Genomic DNA, 6,000 nt, shown 5'->3' with positions numbered 1-6,000 from the left:
TTTGCATCAGGTGGCCAAAGTATTGGCGCTTCAGCTTCAGCATCAGTCCTTCCAATGAATATTCAGGATTGATTTCCTTTAGGATTGACCGGTTTGATCACCTTGCTGTCCAAGGGACTCTCAAGAGTCTTCTCCAGCACCACAGTTTGAAAGCATCAATTATTCAGTGCTCAGCCTTCTTTATGGTCCAACTCTGTCCTGTTTACTGATATGACAGGAGATATTCCATTTCTCAGATATAAACTCAGGAACAGCCAGGTGGAAGAGATGCATAGGGCAGGGAAGGCCTGGGAGAAGGGAACCAAACTTCCATGCTCTCTCCAAGTGCCACTCTCCCCGGCTCTCCATTCACCAACCTGGGGCAGGTTCACCAACCCGGAAGCTCCCTAAACCCTCTGCTTTGGGGTTTTTATGGCAGCTTCATAACACATTCATGATTGATCACATCATTATAGTGAATAGTGAAGTCGCTCAGTCATGTCCGACTCTTTGCGACCCCTGTAGCCGGGTCTCCCGCATTGTAGACAGACGCTTTACCATCTGAGCCACCAGGGAAGTCCACATCATTAGCCATGGGTAATTTATTCAATCTCAAGCCCCTCTTCCCTCGCTGGAGGTCAGTGGGTAGGACTGAAAGTTCCCACCCTCTATTCACTCAGCTCCTCTGGTAACCAGCACCCAACTTTAGGTGCTGTCCAAATGTCATCTCATTAATGCCTTCATCTGTTCTCACTTAGGACATTCCAAGGGTTTTAGGAGCTCTGGGCGGAAATGGGGATGCAGATGAAGACCATATGTATATTTTTTGTCATAAATCACAACATCACAGGGCTGAAACCTCCTCTGGCGGAGTTGGGCAGGGGCCCAGGGGTGTGTGGGTCCTCCCCCTGCCAGTCTCAGTGCCCAGGAGCCTCTCTTCTCTCCCAAAGCCATGGGTCTACTTCCCCACCACACATACCTGAGAAAGAACATGTGGATCAATAGGATTTTATACAGCTTGCAAGCGAGAGTGTAAATTGGTGCAACCCCTTTGGAAAATATTTTGACCTTGTCTTGTTTGCATATCCTAGAACCCAGCACCCTTTGCTTAGGCATAAACATGGGGAAACTTGCATGCATGTACCAGGAGACATTACCAAAGTGACTTAGCATCATTTTTCAGTTTGAAGTGGAAACAACCCAGATGTCCATATACAGGAGAATGGATAAATAAAGAATGCTTATGTAACCTTCCCAGGTGAGGCTAGTGGTAAAGAATGTGTCTGCCAATGCAGGAGACACAAGAGATGTGGGTTCGGGAAGATCCCCTGGAGAAGGAAATGGCAAACCACTCCAGTATTCTTGTCTGGGAAATCCCATGAACAGAGGAGCCTGGCGGGCACAGTCCAAAGGGTGGCAAACAGTTGGACACGACTGAGGGACTGAGCACACACAGAGAGAAAATTGGAGCTGGGAGGAAGGAGCACCACGTACTACCAACAGCCCATCACTTCCATAAAGATTAAAAAAAAATGAAACAAACATTATTTAGACATATGCAGCTATGTAGCAAAACTGTTTGAAAAGCAAAGGAATGATAGACACAAAATTCAAGGTGGAGATTTCCTCTTACCTAGGGAGGAAGAAAGTAGATGAAAGGGGACATATGATGTTCTGGTTCTTGAGTGATTGGTGGACCCATGGGTGTCGATCATATTTTGTTTTAAGCTGCTCCAGGATTTCTGACCATCAGAAACTGTGTGAGGAAATGTTTGCTATTTTAAGGTGCTACATTTTAGGGTAACTGGTTACATAGGGTTAGAAAACTAATACATACTCTTTGACATACATAGGACATCGAATTTTAAAATAGGAGTGAGAAAACATTCAGAGGTATAAGAAGGAGGGAACGTAGCTTGGAGGCAGGCCAGTTGGAGTAGCGGACACGTGAGGTGGACACGTGAGGGGTCCACAGCCATGACATCCGGGGAACAGACATCCGGCTCCTGGAAGCCGGCAGCACTGATGAGGAGAGGAGGGCAGCCTGGGATCCTGGTGGCGCGGCTGCAGGGCCGCCCTTGCCCACACGAGGGCGCCCCACACTGCCACATCCAGCGGGGCCTGGGGGGTGGCAGGCAAGAGGGAGATGGCTCAGGGAGAGGCCCTTGGGGGGCGGGGCCGAAAGCTTACTGTGATCCAATGCTGAGATCCTCACAAGAGATTTGGAATGTGACAGGGAACCAGAGACCACCTTCCTGCTGCTTTGGCTGCTCCCTTCTGGCAAGCAGGGTCACACAGATGGGCATCATTTCTGGCAGCGTGTCCAGTGTGCGGTCTCCACCCCTAGCAGCAGCAGTGGGACCCCTGCCTGCTCCCGGAATCACAGCCAAGTCAGTGTATCCTGAACTGAGAACTCAGGTTGCCAGTGGCAACCTCCATTTGCCCACCTTCCTCTCCTGCCCAGGACTAGGGAGCAGATCTCCAGAGACTCAGCCTTACCTCCTCCCCTCCTCCATCCAACCATCCCATAAGCATCTAGCCCCGTCTCAAGTCACTTTGCTCAAAACACCTCGAGTGGTTCCTGTTTCCTGCACTGAACTCCGGCTGATACGACCGTTGTCATCCATATTTTACAGATGGGGAAACCGAGGCACAGGGAAGCAAAGTGGTCTTCCCAGAGCTACACAGCTGGTGAGTGGTAGGGCCAGGCTTGAAACCCAGGTATTCCTGAGCCGCGAGCCCCCTGCACTATCCTGCCTGGTGAAGATGTGTTGGTGTTGCCGGGTATGGGAGGAGACGGGGTGAGCTTTCAGGCTGTGGGCTGAGCTGACTCCCATGGCCGGTCCTGAGCAGGTCCCCATGCTGTCTGTTCCCTCCTGAGAAGCACAAGCAGCTCTGGTTCCTGGGGGCCTGACCCTGAGGCTGGGGCTGACCCAGGTGGGATGTGAGGGGCAGGGAGCTGCCAAGAGCCCAACTGTCTGGGCTCCACGTCAGTCACCTCCCAGGGTTAAAGCCCATCAACAGTGTCTGGAGAAACACTTCAGTGATCAGAGCAAAATCAAAAGGTGAGGATGGTGAGGGAGGTGTCATCGGCCCGTGGTGCAGGAGGCCGACTCTGGTGGCACCACCTTGGTGAACTTGCGATGGTTTGTTCTTATCTGTCCCCCAGGGTTGAATGGAGCCTGAGAGGAGCCTGACAGACTTTTGACCATTTCACTGACTGAGGCCACAGCCCGATGTCAAGCAGGGAGTTCTATTATTATTATTATTTAATTTTTATGCTGCAAGCTTTATTTAGCAATTTATTTGTAATAAAAATGAAGTTTCAAAAAGCCTACTGGGGTAGCATTTGGATGAAGAGCTTAAGTGGAATAATTTAAGCTGTGAAAGGAAGCACAGATGGGACTGTACTTTTATTCAGTGCCTGAGGAAAAAAGAAACACGGATGGAATTAGTGGACCCTAGAGTCAGACGCGACTGAAGCGACTTAGCAGCAGCAGCAGCAGAAGGGCCTCCTAAGTAGTGCTAGTGGTAAAGAACCCACCTGCCAATGCAGGAGACCTGAGAGACACGGGTTCAATCCCTGGGTCGGGAAGATCCCCTGAAGGAGGAAATGGCAAGCCACTCCAGAGGAGCCTGGCAGGCTGCTGTCCATAGGGTTGCAAAGAGTCGGACACAACCCAAGTGACTTAGCACAGTATGGGGTTCCAAATAATAATGGTAGAAAGAAAGTAAACAAATTATACAATTAATAAAACTTACAAAGTTCTTGACTATGATTTCTGACTCTTTTGAAGAGGTCAAACTACAGAATCTCAGTATTAATCTCTTCCATATTCTTTGAGTGAAGATAATTCAAAGCCCACTAAAGGCTTAATGACCTCATCTATCTTATTGAACTCATCTACCAGGGAATCATTTCCTATCCAGAGGCATCAAAATTAAATCCAGATTTCATGACGATCAAGGGTAACCTCCATCAAGAGGTTTTCCCTGACTTGGTCAGCCTATCAACCTCTATGCTTCTAGAGCTATATGGGCCTATGTAATCTGTCCTCTGCTAGCAGGGGATTCTTGCAGTAGGGTTTCAGGCATCTGGAATGTCCTTCCAGCATGTTGAGCATTCTCAGTTTCTTTGGCTAATAGAAACTTGGGTGGGGGAGGTGAGCCACGTACTGCTGGTGGGGAGAAAAATAAACCCAAAAGAAGTGGTTGATGTTTCAGGTGTTTAAAGGACACCAGTCTTAGGCTACCTTGGAGGGCACGTAGCAGGGCAGTTTGTGTGTGAGTCCCCACCCCAGAAGATCCATCTTTTGAGTCTTCATTCACTCATTCATTGTTTTATACCTTTAGCACATACTTGAATGCTACCACAAACCCATCTTTGTCTGCATACCAGAGATGGAATCTTCAGATATTCAAAGTTGGAGCTTACACTCCTGGTGGAACACCTTTTCCTATCTTGTGTTTTCTTTTGATAAATTTTCTTTAGGCATGTAATACTGTTTTCTTCTCAATAATTTTAGATGTGCTACCTTAACCTCTGATTGCCTCTTCTATAATTGGGACCTTAATTCCTGGAGAACTGGGCTCAAGGAATAGGGGCATTCACTTCCTACTCAGTACTAACCCACCACCTTCACTCCAAAGGAGGAGGAGGTTGGGGGGATGGGTGTAGAACATAGATGCCACTTCAGCATTTCTCCAAGGCAGCCCATAGGCCCACGGGGATGTCCTCTGCCCTCATCAGACCTGGGCTTGGGAAACTCTCTGCCCTTGATTCACTTTTGAGTCCTTGGACTTTTGGGGTCCTCCTCATACTGTGATTGTAAGCACCAATTTCCTTCTCTTGCTCCCAAAGGACAAAAAGCTTCTTATTCAGCATTCTATCTTCCTAGCCCAGCCTGGGGCCTGATGTAATGTCTGTTAACACACGGTTCCTCAATTAAGATAATTTGCAAAGTTTCAAAGTCTAGTTGGTTTATACCATTGGTCTCTCTATACCTATCTCTGTTTTTTTCTTTCCAGGAGAGATGCCATCCTTCCCCTATTTACCTACCCCAATCCAACAATTCAGGGTCAGCTGACAAGACACCTCTTCCAGGAAGCTTCCTCAACTCTCCAATCAAAAGAGGTGTCTCTTTGCTCAAGAAGTTCACACTCTGGTCTGCGTGTTGATGGTGGTTCTGAAAAGCAAGTCCGTGATAGGGGTTATTTATGACACAGGTAATGATCATAGTGAATATCAAGTATTTACACTAGGTGAAGGTCTGTGCTAAGAATTTTACTGCCATTATCTTATTTCATCCTCATAGCAAACTTCTGTGTTTGTTTGTTTGTTTTCTGGCCATGTTACGTGGCATGCAGGATCTTGGTTCCCCAGCCAGGAATAGAACTCGTGCCCCCTGCAGTGGAATTACAGAATACTAACCACTGGACCACCGGGGAAAGTCCCTAATCCTCCTAGCAAGCTTCTAAGGGAGATATGTTATTATTCCCATTTTACAGGTATAGAAACTGAGGCTTAGAGTAGTTAAATACTCTGCCTGGGGAGCCAGAGCTGGGGAGGGCCTCAGCTGGAATTTAGCATCAAAGTTCACTGCACTCTAGCCATGAGGAGACATCAGAACCCTGGGCCTAGAGGGCCTAAAGGATTATTGAGAAAAGTTGAGGAGTATATCAGTCAGGATTGCGCAGAGAACAGAATAACTAAGAGTTACATGAAATAAGCAATTTATGATAGGAATTAAACCATATGTAATTGTGGGAACTGGTGGGAATTATTCCAGGAGAATAAAACTTAAAAAAAATTTGTTTAATTTTATTGAAGTATAGTAGATTTACAATGTTGTATTATGCTGTACAGCAAAGTGATTTAATTATACATATATATATATATATATACACACACATCCTTTTTCACATTCTTTTCCATTGTGGTTTATCACAGGTTTGAATATAGCTCCCTTTGGTGGACAGTAGAACTTTGTTGTTTATCCATCCTATATATTAGTTTGCCTC

The 6,000-nt window shown here is 46.9% G+C and overlaps 1 protein-coding gene across 1 annotated transcript in view; it reads right to left on the bottom strand.

Moving 5' to 3' along the window:
* Window positions 1–3,553: 3,553 nt before the first annotated feature.
* LOC102405458 (monocarboxylate transporter 1) overlaps window positions 3,554–6,000 on the bottom strand; it is a 58,604-nt gene continuing 56,157 nt past the window's right edge. Inside the window, exon 7 of the transcript XR_006551737.2 lies at window positions 3,554–5,165. The gene's annotated coding sequence lies outside the window, so the exon portion shown is untranslated. The remainder of the gene's footprint in view (window positions 5,166–6,000) is intronic.

The sequence above is a fragment of the Bubalus bubalis genome, chromosome 6 (genome assembly GCF_019923935.1).
Source record: "Bubalus bubalis isolate 160015118507 breed Murrah chromosome 6, NDDB_SH_1, whole genome shotgun sequence".
In the NCBI taxonomy this organism is placed as follows: Eukaryota; Metazoa; Chordata; class Mammalia; order Artiodactyla; family Bovidae; genus Bubalus; species Bubalus bubalis.
This window is presented reverse-complemented; position numbering and strand designations above follow the sequence as displayed.